General features: G+C 43.4%; 1 protein-coding gene across 2 annotated transcripts in view; it reads right to left on the bottom strand.

Moving 5' to 3' along the window:
* Window positions 1-12,206, bottom strand: part of SMAD1 (SMAD family member 1) — a 44,385-nt gene extending 32,179 nt beyond the window's left edge. The window contains exon 1 of one of the 2 annotated variants that reach the window (XM_039710431.1): window positions 12,042-12,206. The gene's annotated coding sequence lies outside the window, so the exon portion shown is untranslated. The other variant, XM_039710432.1, reaches the window with a different exon arrangement.
* Window positions 12,207-12,633: the final 427 nt, after the last annotated feature.

Consider the following 12,633-nt stretch of genomic DNA (forward strand, 5'->3'; position numbering starts at 1 on the left):
CAAAGCCCAGTGGGCTCCAGGTCCTCAGACCCTGAGGAGCAGCTGCACAACCCCATCACAACAAATACTCCCTGGCAGTTCCTTGGTATTTATCAAGCCATCCTAAGTCACAGACCCTTTAAAAATGGAAGATCAGTGTTTATAGATGCCGCTTCAGCTTCCATACAAGACAATTAAACTCTTTCAAGTTTACGATTTACAGGCAAAGACAAATCAGGGATCCTCTTGAGACCAAATCAAGGACACTTTAGGTTAACAAAGTTCAAAATACACCCACAAACACACAAAGTGTTGATTGCAGCTGAGGTACAACTCTGAGCGTGTCTACCCCAAAAACAGACCCAGAAATCACAGACACCTTTCCCCTCCCAAAAGGGCAAAACAAGGGTGCAGACATTCATGAGGAGTCAGAAAGATCCAAAAAACTGTGGGATGAGGCAAAAGCAGCTGTCAGAGCCCTGTGCCAGAACATCTGCAGAATCTCACGTCAAACTGTTTTCTCATATTCCTGAGATCAAGGCTTTGGAGCGTTCTGTACAAAGGCTTCAACCCACAGATAGGAACTGATAGTTAATACAGCAGTTGGGAACAGCATAGCCTGAAAGGAAGTGGGAGATATCCTCCTACACTGCTTACTGGGAATACAGAGGTTTTATAACAGGAGAAAAGGGCTGTAATCTGTCCGACTCCCTGGTTATCTGTAAGCTTTTCATGACTTTTGGAAGAGGAACCAAGCCACATAAAGAATTACTCAGTACCCTTCCCTTATCTGCAAGCTTTTCTTCTTAACAGAGCCTGTATGACTGCATATGGCAATAAGACAACCTATTAATCACTCCAGCATAATTTTTTGAGACCAGTTTGAAGTTTCAAAAGTCAGGTTTTGCAAAGTTGCAAGTCTCTTACAGCATTTTCCAAACACGCCGTGCTCTGCAAGGTCAGCAGCAGGCTAGCTTAAAACAGCCATAACGCTTCCAAATTTTCCACTGCTGCCTGCTACTGCACAAACAGCCACAGCTGGCCTGGTACTGAGGATGGACAGAAGAACTCCCAGTTCCAAAGTTGCTTGCCAAGACTACTTACTTCTAGGCTACAAGCTAGGGCAAGGAAAGAACACACAAAGATTTTAGACTTCTTGTGTTTTAGCTATTCCATAGATGTCTTTAATTCTGGGGCTGAAACCAGCACTCCCCAGCTCCCAAGATAAGTCTTTAGGCTCAAACAACCCTGACTTCTGGCTGGCCTGGAAGAGTCCTCGTGTCCCAAATCAGTGAAAGCAAGAAAGTAGGCAAAGTTGTGATGGAAAAAATCAGGAATATCAGACGAGCCAAAGCAGCATCCCACCAGCACTGCCACTTCTCAACTGCTCCCTGCTCACAAACCACAGGAGATGCACTGGGTCTGTCCACGAGCAAGAATCATTCCTGATAAACTGGTGGGGAGAAGGGCAAGGGGAACAGCTATCCAGTCAACTGCAGTAAATAGCCCTGGAGCATTTATGCCAGTTACACTGATGCTTTCTGCAAAGAAGCCTCTAGCCAAGCCAGAGATAAAAATGAGAAAGATGTTACAGTCAGATTCCCATGTTCTGGAGAGTTCCCCAGCACAGCAGAAGGCTACAAGGGAATTCAGTGAGTACCTCCTTCCAGCACTAGGAAAAGTAGCAGCTCCTGCTACTAAGGGAAATACCTACAGTTTGCATTTTAAATCTGTAGATAGTCTAATTCCTTAAAGTTAAGAAATATGCTACAAAGATGCAAGGAACAAAAATGAGTTAAGGGCTTTTACACACATTTATCATATAGCACCAGAACAACTGCTTTCTAAAATTCTTTTGAGAAAAGTGGATCGAAAGCCAAAAATTTGAAAGTGATTTATGCAGTGGTGCAGAACCCAGGAAAGCTACAAGCACTGCATTGGCTCACAGCACAGATCAGCTTCAGGTGTCCTTAATGTCGTCACTGGCAGAGATTTCTGGTAACACCAATCTGCCTTTACAGAAGGTTTTTTAGTGGATTTAGTATTTGGCTTTTCTCTGATTTCTTGATAATGTTGCTAACTGTACCCAGTTTGCCAATTGTTTCAAGTTATTTCATCCTCTAAAGAGGAAAAACACTTGTCCTGTCTCACACAGGACATGCACTAGATGTGTTCTGCTCATGCAGTTGCATTAAACTAGGAAAACATCTCTAGGACAGCTTGCAGTTTATACTAGCACAACAACACTTGACCAGGAAAGCTTGTTCAAGTGTTGCTGCTCTCCCTCCGTCCTCCCTCGCCCCCCATAAAAGACACTGCACCATTAATCACTGTCGTTTTCCTGCCAATGGAGCTACACTGGGGCTTTGTGGCTGACGTAACTGCTGGCAGCCAAGTCTCTCCCGCTAATCACCAACACAAGTATCTGGGAAAAAAACCCTGTAAATTAGACCTTTCCTTGGCAAGCACTTTAAGGAAGTCTTCATCTGGGAGTGCTACAGCACTGCCCGTGCCTGGCTACCTCCAGCAGCTGCCTTGGGCCAGCAAGGTCACAGGTCCTCAAGGCAATGAGCAGCCCCAAGGGCTCGCTCCCACCCAGAGAGAAAAGGTTTCCCTTTACTCCCTTGTGCCAGCCTTGGTACTGCAATACCAACTTCCCCTCCACCTGTCAGTCAGCTCACCCTCCTAACCTGGCAAAACCAACATAAACCAAAAAACACCTTCTGTGGGATCAGCTCAGAGCTCCGAAGTCACCCAGGCAGCCTATGCGAAGAAATTCATGGCTGGGACTGAGAGAAACCCAGCTCTCAAGAGTTCTTTCCATCTCAGGGAGCAGCCACCCTCAAATTTTAAGTGACATCCAGGTCAAAGATGAGCTCACACTCAGACACTCAAGCACTTCAGCTGATTTGCAAAACCTGCTCTCATCCCCAGAGCAAGGAGCCCTGCCTTGGCTGGTTCTGAATAACCAAACACTCCAGCAAGCAATTCAACCCTCCTCCACTGCCACTGCCTTCTGCTCTAGGAACTACACAGCAAACTTGGGGAAAAAAGAGCAATTTCAGATCCATCTATCCAAAAATACCACACACTGCAGAGTTTTAACCCAAGAGCATTTGTGAAATATTTTCCACATGAAATATAATATGACACATTACAGAAACTGTAATTGCATTATCCTAAGTTTTAAGCTAATAAAGGCAAAGACTTTTCCTTTGGCTACTACATCCAAGAGAAAGCACTTAATACTGACACTAGCTAGCATGGATAATAAAGGGCCTGTTATTAAATATGCCAGACTGTAAAGCCAGCAGCAGGCAAAAATGCAGAACAGGAAACTGCAACAGTCAAGATGGCAACCTATATGTAAATCAGCTGTTTCAAGACATTCACATTTTTCAGATTAGTATACCTCACCACTACATTCACCAGGTAATTAGCAGAACTAAGATGATGACATAACCAAGGTCTGTCTGTCTGTCTGTCTATCTATCTATCTATCTATCTATCTTCTTGGTGATAAAAGAAAAAGAAGTGTCTGACAAGAGCAAAGAACAAGAGACTGTGTGAAGGGAGATGAAATTCTGGTCTTCAATGTTGGAGACTCATGGTAAGACCTCAAGAAAGCCACTCAAGTTGCATCTCTGTCCCTCCAATCTTCCTCTTCCCACCCTGTACAGGGAAGCAAGCACATGCTTTAGATGTGTCTGGGAATACTACCACACATTTGAAATTAACCAGTGTAATGACATTATGCATGTAGCAATCCCTGAAGCCATCATGTACATGTTGGCAGGTCTTTTGAGGTTGAAATAAATTTCAAATCTACTTTATTCACTGTCGGGACACAACAATAGAGCAGTTGTCACACAACTGGAAAAACAAAAGTCATCCAAATATGGTCCTGGGCAACCTATATGGCCATGATTGAGCAGGGGGCTGGACCAGGTGACCTCCAGAGGTCCCTTCCAATCTCACCCATACTGTGATTCTGTGAAGTTCTCAAACCTGACAATTAATTTGGTCACACTTCAGAAAAGCAACTGGTTCAAGAAAACTGGATAGAACTCCACTTGCCTTGGCACAACTACAACAGCTACTACACTGAGGAAGGGACTGAGCTCTGCTTGCTGTGCAGAGGCAGACAGACAAGAAAGCTGCTTCCTCCCCAATTTTGACCACTTCAGAGAATCCAGAAGCCTTCTGAATTGCCTCACTCCTCCTCCCTTCATGCTTCTACTCTTGAAGTTTGGCTTCATGTATGGCTCTGTTCAATTAAAACACAAGCTCTCATCACTGTCACCTTGCTTCACATACAGCCCTGGTAAGAAGCCACTTTTCCACCTGATTTTTCACTGCTCGTGAGCTACTGGAAGATTCTGATCTACAAAGGTTCCCATCCCATTCTCATCACTATAGCACCAGATACCTTAAGCAACCATCACTAAGCCCTGTCGTGTTCACATCCTGTTTGTCTCCCAGCCTATCTTCAAAGGCAGGATGGATTATTTTATTACATGTGGAATTAAGTCAACAGAAAAAAAATCATCCTGTAGTTTGTAGTTTTACTAACCTGAATAAAGCCCTTCCTACATTAAAACAAATCCAAACCCACCTTCCCCAAAGCATATTTCAGCCCAGAAACCATAACAGTGGTAAAAATATGTCAAATTTCACACCAGAGCATTTAGGTACCAAAAGAAAGATCCTTCATCAAATAGGACTGTGTTTTATTGATGAGCCAGTTTTAGTAACTTTTCAGGACCTGGGAGCAGAATCTAGACTCCTAAGCAGGTGCTAGTGTGTGGCCTAACTTGAAAGTAAATTTCTTGCTTCATGTAAGACAGCTCAGAAACACTTGGAAAAAAGACAACTGGCCAACAGTGAGCAAGGGTGTTCTGCCAACTATTTTGTCCTACCAAACCACTAGCAGAGTTTGTTTTACAAATCTTGGGAGGGCTAGAAAGAAAAGGACAAGAAGTTAAAAAACAATGGAGAACAAAAAAACCCAACCCATACATTTTTTGCTATTCTTCAGCATATAATTCTGGATAAATCACAGGGACACCTCAAAGAATTAAACCATCAGCTGAAAGAGCAGGAGATGTCAGTTCCACACCACCTTCCATGCTCACTCTTACACATATTACCATGTTTATCTTGGCAAAATTTTGGGAGCCCTCTCTTCCCTGCCACAGAAAATATGTCCAGTTACAAGCTACATATTTTTCCCTCAACAGATCAGTTGAATCAAAGTCTTTACTAGTAAGATGCATGTAAGACAACAAGGGCACTTGATTAATTCCTCCCACGTCAATATTCAAATGAAACCGAACAGATGCAAAGGTGAAATACACCGGCAGAATGAAATCAAACAAGCAGCTCATTAACAGCATCTGACCAAACAGCAGATGTTTCCTCCTCCTATCACCCTTAGGAACACATTTAAGGGGAAGCCACAATTTGTTGCAACATAATTCTCCAGTTATTTACTTCATCTTTAACCAAAACTGATTTTAAGCTTTTAAAGGGCATTTAAGTATTTATATATAAATAGTTATTACATACACAGATATCAAGTTTCTTCTCAACTATATATAGGTGTAGCCTACCTTTATCTGATCCAAACAATTTAACTTTCAACAGCAGTGACTATTATTTTATTTGTGCACATACACATAGAGCATACCTATCCATATGAAGGATCCATATAGACACCACTGTAAGACTAAAACATCTTTAAGAGTCTCATGCCCTGGTTTCAACACGCTACACCAGACAGAATGCTGGTATTATTTTCAATGCCTTAAAATGCTTGCAATCACAAGTCTGAAATTATTTACAAAAAACCAAAAAATTTCAGTAATTTAATCTTTCTTGTCAACACAGAAGAACGAGATACCAGTTTGCAGTGTTCAACAAAGTGAGAAAGAAAACCAAGTAAAGGTATTATCAACTATAGTCACTGCATGCAGCAATCAATCTGGACATACACGAATCTCTGAACTCATGGGAAACTTCTCAACCTGCTACAGAAGTGTCAAGTGTGTGCATGTATGCTTTTTTTGCTTTCATCTACTTAGATATGTCCTTAAACATGTACATCAGTCTTGCCACCTCTGTAGAAGAAACTTTGTAATGCTGCAAACCCTGAAATCCAAGTTCTACTCAGGGATGAAATCTGTATTGAGCTGAAATCTATATTTTAAGCTTCCCCTCAAACAAGTTCCAAGTACTGAAGGAAGCAAGTCCATCAGTCAAAACTGGAGGGTAGATGAGATTCTTACACCCATGCTGGGGAAAGACACAAGGAGACAGTGAAAACTCTCATGATTCTGCCTATAATCACTTCAGCACTGCAAACAATTTTAATGGGTATCTTATTTTCAAGTTACCCAGTATTGGATTGATAGCCCATAGATCACTTTGATGTGGATTGGCATTTTAGTAGTTTTAATGACAAAAACATGCAACAAGTGATATACTTCTGAACACCATTAAGTGCTATAATTCAGACTGTCTACACTGGCTTAGACAGTCTCATCTGCTGCCATGTTGGGAAGAGTGTTCCCTTTATAAGTACAAAAATATGAAATAATGCTTCAGAAATCACTGGTGAACCACATTAATCATTTGCTTACATGCCAACTCAACCTAATAGTTGGGTTTGGATGATACTGCTTTGAACAGTGCCTAAATATAATGACTTATATAAAGACATGTTTAAAAATAATTTTTCTCCTTGTACTCTAGACTTTGCCTGTGCATGCTGGAGAAAGGATGAGGGAAGAAACAAATGGGAGAGACTGGTGACATCTTTTCTAATATCACTCTCCCAAGTGGATAACACGCATTGCAATAAAAATGATGTAGTCCAAAGCAATTACAGAATTATGTTAGAACAACCAAATTGTGCAAGTGTCCAGAATAGCTCTACTGGTCAGCTTCACTACACTGGAAAATCTATAGACAGGAAGAAAAAAGCTTCCACTCTTGATCTAAACTCAGCTTCTACACAGTCTCCCAAGGCAGCAGTCACCAGAACAGTACAACTGAGCAAAGCAATCCATGCTTGCAGAAAACCCCTTGGAATCTAATGATGGCTAACCGAGCTGCTGTGTGGCACTACAGCCCCACAACCCTTCCACCAGAGCAATCCCACTGCCACAGTTCCTGGCACATCCTTCCACCCTTCCCAAAATAAAAAAATAATACAAATGGACTCATCTCCACAGCTCAACAGAGTTTGGCGTTTCACGCGTGGAACACTCGACCTCCCACAGTCTGATCAGGAGTACTGTGCTCAACCTCTGGTCCCATTAAACTGGGAGGAACTTCCAGTGCCAGCACATGCAGGTGACAAATGGATGCAGGGAGAGAATCCTGTATGATCTAGAAAACGTTTTCATTCCTTGAAATCAGTGTACTTTATGAAACGTCTGCCTTCTCTATCCCCTTAAAAAACACGTGGGGCATCCCCCACTCAAATACACAGCGACCCAAAAAGCTTCTGTAATGCAAATTACCATTTGTCTGAGGAGGAGGATAGGGATCTTTGTGGCAGCCATTAGCCAAGGGAGTCCTCACCCCTGAACCCACCCTCTGTAAAGCTCTCCACAGAAAGCCCAATCAAACATTTTCACTGGTTATTTCAAATCTTGAAGAGTAGCGACATTCTAATGGAAATAGTTATACCCCACACTGCAGGGATGCAACACTAAAACTTTAAAAATATCAATTTACAGTAACTTTCTTCCCACCTCAAGCAAAACCCTCCATTCTAATATAAAAATTCTCTCTATTGTTCTACAGCTTGAGCAAAATAGCTTGAGAACAGCAAGATGCATGTAAGTCACCAGCATTTCAAACCTTGCCAAGCTGGGGTTTATATTTTAAACTAGAACTCTCCACTCAGTACATTTCAAAGGAAAACTTCTAGCAACTGCATATCATCTTTTAATTATTAAGACTGGTACGCATTCCGGTTTTTACTACACAGAAGAAGGGCCAGTGGAAGAACATTAGTCTGCTGTTACTACAGGGAAAAACAGTGAGTTTTTTATGGGCAGAACAGACCTTTCCCCACTCTAAAAGCAAAACAGAGCTGAGTTTGTCATGAAAACCTAAACCAGGAATTAAAAAAATAACCAGAAACAAAACCAACAAAAAACAAACTCCCCCTGCCCCCACGGGTAAGATCACTTCATTGACCATAAAGCAATTTGTGCAATCTGACTTTCATTTTCACAGATTTTATGGCTTTCTCTCCAATACGGTAGTTTCTTCATCTGCACTGACACAGCAGAAGACAGCTCCACATCCACATTTTAAAAGCCACTGCACTCCAAAGTGAGCTTTAGTTCTTTTATCTGCCACTCAAAAAGCACCTTAGCTAAAGCACATAATCTTGAGGTGCAACTGAACCTTGAGACTAATAAATCACTTACCACTAGTGACCATTTATTTTGTCTGCTTCACTTGAATGCCTCAAAATGATTTTTTTTTACTTATATTTATGACTAAAAATAAGGTATGTTTCTTTCTGGATTGGGAGAACCTCAGGAGATTAAAAACTCACACCACTTCAGGTATGAGGAGCTGCTTTATACACTAACAAATGCAAAACTCTCAAATCCCCAAGCAGCAGACTGACTAGCAAAAAGAAGGAAAAAAAGTCATTTTTTGCAGGACTTTTCCAAAAACACATCATAGTGATTTTAGCAGCAGAAACAGAAAGACCTAAGATGCTGAGTATTTAGCAAACATTTTACTACCTGCGGCGTGCTATTTTCTAGGGCTGTTAGAGGAAAACACAAATCTGAAGCCTCAGTTGTCTTCACCAAGAAAAGTGACCTATGCCAACTCATATTCAAAATTACAGTCTCTGTTCTAGAAGTTTGGCCATATAGTTCAAGAAATTACTAAAATGCTCTGTCTTACACAAAAACTCAGATCTTCAGAAATGTTTCAACAGGCAGGGACAAACTTCAGTAGGACAGAAATACTACAACAATTGGCTTGTTTGCCTGTTTGTTCCTTTGATATCCGATAGCACAATCTGCAGGTAAAGTCTAGCTGATCCTTGAGAAAAGATGTATAAATTTCAGAGATTCACTCACAGCCACTTCCCCACTCACACATCCCTCAGCTGCACATGCCCTCATCTATTTCAGCTCCTAGTGACTGCAAGGAAGAGGTTGAGAGTCAACCTAAATTGGTTCAGCTTTTACTCCTCACAGGGCCACAAACTTTAATTCCAACTACTCTTTGCATAAATACACACAGCGCTCTCTTTATTTGGTTCTCACACCAGCCATATCTGAAGCACAATGGGACATGTCACAGACACTTGCTTTGCTGCCCTCATAATATGGTTTAATTATGATGACTGAACTAACAGGCTCACATCATAGACTTTTACAGGTTGACCCTGTGTCATCCTGATGTATCATTTTGCGCCAGTTCAGTGCTGTAAATCAATTTAAGATCTCCAGCAGGTTGAAAAGGCTGGTAATGATGCTTTCTCTGCAGTCTCTGGGGACTCCACATTATACACAACTTACATTATTTATAAAGCTGAGATGATGCCTCCATTAGGCCTGTAAGACTACTCAAATGATATTTTACGCACACAGCTTGGGCTGCAGAGAGCAGAACACTGGCAATATGTAATATCCAGTGCATTCATGCTTTAATTTAAATTAAAACAAAAAAACCCCAAAAACAAACCGTCATAACCCCTTCATTTTTAAAATTTAAACCTTTATAGCAAACAAAGAAATTCATAGTTTCATCTGAATAATTTCCCAGTACCAAAAAAACCCCAAAAACAAATCGTCATAACCCCTTCATTTTTAAAATTTATAGCAAACAAAGAAATTCATAGTTTCATCTGAATAATTTCCCAGTACTCAAAAACACAAGTAGCACTTTTATTAACCTTTGTATTTTTTTTCTTCACGTTCAACTCTTTACTTCTGTTTTCAAACTACAGAGGAAAAGCAAACATCAAACTCATCAGCTTTCAAATATTTGATTTGATAGTTACTATTTATATGAAAACAGAAAGATCTCCATCTGTTTACTCAGTCACTTCTCTCAAATGTATCAGATCATCACATCTTCAAGGGTACACAAAAAAGCAAGTTGAACAGAACAGAGTAGAAAAAAATGTATTTGATTACATACCCAATGGTAATGGGGTCAAAACAGATGCAAGGACAAATCCCTACCCTTAGGGTAACCTGATCATGCCTTGAACTGATCATTTCTCATAGCTGTGGAAGCCTTCTGGATCACCCAAATCAAGGGAAATTTCTCTCAAGTGCCTACTTACAGTCTGAAGTAAATGGCAAGACTTCAGCCCTAAGACCACAGCAAGGACTCCAAAAAGGGCCAGATCACTCTCATTTTCATACTGATGTTCTTCCAGTCACAACAGAGAAGTGAGCACTCAAAACCTGCACTAAAATCCAATGAGAACCTTGAAAAAGCTTCACAGCACTGCTCTCTGGTTTAAGGGGGAAATTAAGTATTAATCAGCTGCAACTAAAAAACTCACATCCCATAATTCAGCCAAGTCATTACTCACGAGTAAAAGAAAAAAATAAGCCAAACTTAGGTTCCCTCACATGATTTGTTCCTATTGTTTGACATGACAAGGTGCATGCAGTCAGCCCCATGAAGAATTACAGACACACACCTGCAAAGAAAAGTGTTCTCCGTGGGCTGGGTAAGCTACAATTTTCATTTTTCTTACTCCTGAATGCTGCTTTAAAATACATGCAACTAATGGAAGAAAAATTTTTAAACAAGTTTTCTTTTTCTGTCTTCCCCTCTGCGTGCAAAACAGATTCAAACTATCAGCTGTGACAGCTCTTTCCTAAGAAGCCTGTTAGTTTTAAGGTGCAGTATCTTTGAACACTGACATCCATTAAACACTGACATGTTTCAGGCAATGATCTTTTCCATTTGCCTGTATCTGAAATACACATCTACTTTTACTCCTCCCCATCTGGCTCTAACAATACTGTTTTTATTAATCTCTGTTGAAAATACTTCCCCAAATAAAACTGTAGGCATGCAGTGAGCATCATGTTATCCTAAAATACACCAAAACAACGATTAATTTTCAGAATAAGCTGTTGTTATCCAGACACTGTAAAAGCAAACTGTAAGGTTGGACCACGTACCTTCTTCAGATTGATCTACTAAGAAAAGAGCAATCACAGCAACCCTGCCTCGGTCAGAACTCCCTCTGACTTCAGTTTATATAAAAAAAAAAAAAAGTCAGTATTTGGCCCAGATCGTTTCGAACGCATGACTGAATATTTCCACGCCAGTAAATTTTAATAAGCTTTAAAGATCTATATTCAGGATAAGATTATTTGGCTGTGCGAGTATATGAAGCAACTATACCGAAGAGGGGGAAAATCTCAAGCATCCAAACCCTCTAACAGGGAAAAGAAAAAAAAAAGTGAACTTTCCTTGACCTCTAAGCACAGATTTGTCATTAAAGAAGAAAGAAGGGGAGGGGAGGGGGGAAAAAAAAACAAAACAGAGAGGAAGGGTCTGCGGAAAGAAAGGAAGGGGGAAAAAAGAAGAAAGAAGATAAATTCGAGGGAGAGGGACGCGGCCGGGCCGAGGCGGGAGGCGAAGGGCTGTTCCCGCACACACAAAGGCGGCCCCTGCCCCGGCCGGCGGGGCTCCGCCGCGTCCCCGCGGGCCGCGATGGGGCCGGGGCCGGGGAGCAGCCGCAGCACGGCGGCTTCCCGGCAGCGAGGGGCTCTGCCGCCCGCCGGGCCCGGCGCGGCACCTACCCACGGAGCTGGAGCCGGGAGCGGTCCCCGCCGGGCCGCCGCAGGGACGCCATCATGCCGGGAGGGCGGAGAGCGGGAGCGCGGCGCTGCCCGGAGCCGCTCCCGCCGCGCCCCGCCGGGAGCACCGGCCGGGACCGGGGGGAGGAGGACGAGGAGCAGCAGGAGGAGGAGGAGGATGCGGGCACAGCCGCCCGGCCCCGCGCAGTGAGCGGGCAGAGGCGCGGGGGGACGCGAAGTTGTTACCGGCTGGCGGGCGGTGTCGGGCAGCTCCTCCGCGCCGGGATCGCGATCGGGAGCGGGATGGATGTGGCCCGGCTGGCGTCAGGCGGCCGGAGCCGCCCCGCGCCGCTCACCGGCACACTCACACACACACTCACACACACACACGCACCGGCCCGGCCAGGGATCCTCCCCAAATTCCCGCCCCCGCCGCCGCGCCGCCGGGTCCCGCTGGGAGCGCTGCGCCCGCCGCCGGAGAGCGGCCCCGGCACGGCACGGCCGCTGTGTGCCCTAACCCACAGCCCGACCCCCGCCCCGGGTGTGAGCCCCCTCCGACACCTTCACTGCGGCTTAAAGGGAGTTTCTGCCCCGCCGGAGCGGCTGGGGAGCTCCGACAGCGGAGCTTCGGGAACAGCGGCGGATGCTGTCGGACTTGGAGTTAAAGTCAGTTCCTGATGGAACAGGATTATGTCCTGCCGCTTGCCACAGGCGATTCAGCCTTGACTTGGTCTAGTGTTAGTACTGAAGTAATTGCTGTAATACCTCCCAATGACAGAGCACTCTCTAACCCCAGGTGTTTTACACGTGGACATCCTCCTGCCCAGAGGTGTTGCTG

This window comes from Passer montanus, unplaced genomic scaffold (assembly GCF_014805655.1).
Source record: "Passer montanus isolate IOZ18808 unplaced genomic scaffold, ASM1480565v1 scaffold23, whole genome shotgun sequence".
NCBI lineage: Eukaryota > Metazoa > Chordata > Aves > Passeriformes > Passeridae > Passer > Passer montanus.